The sequence below is a fragment of the Eimeria mitis genome, genomic scaffold (assembly GCF_000499745.2).
Source record: "Eimeria mitis Houghton genomic scaffold, Emh_scaff3039, whole genome shotgun sequence".
NCBI classification, from domain to species: domain Eukaryota; phylum Apicomplexa; class Conoidasida; order Eucoccidiorida; family Eimeriidae; genus Eimeria; species Eimeria mitis.
The window spans coordinates 6539-6882 of record NW_013571384.1 but is presented as its reverse complement, the minus strand read 5'-3'; positions in this window follow the sequence as shown (position 1 = coordinate 6882).

Sequence of the window (344 nt, the reverse complement as noted above, 5' to 3'; positions counted from 1 at the left end):
AGCAGCAGCAGCAGCAGCAGTAGCAAATGAACACATAACTTTTATGAATGGAAGCAGCAGCAGCAGCTGCAGCAGCAGAAGATGAATAAACATTCGAGCAGCAGCAACAGCAACAGCAATAACAACAAAAGAAGCAGAAAACAACAACAGCAGCAGCAGCAGCAGCAACAGCAACAGCAACAGCAACAGCAGCAGACGTAGGTATACAATACACAGTGTACATACACCCCGTTGTCTCTCTGCATGCACGAATGTCATCCACCCCTATCTACAAATAAAACCCCCTAAACCCTAAACCCTAAACCCTAAACCCTAAACCATGGACCCTATAAAGAAGAAAAGCA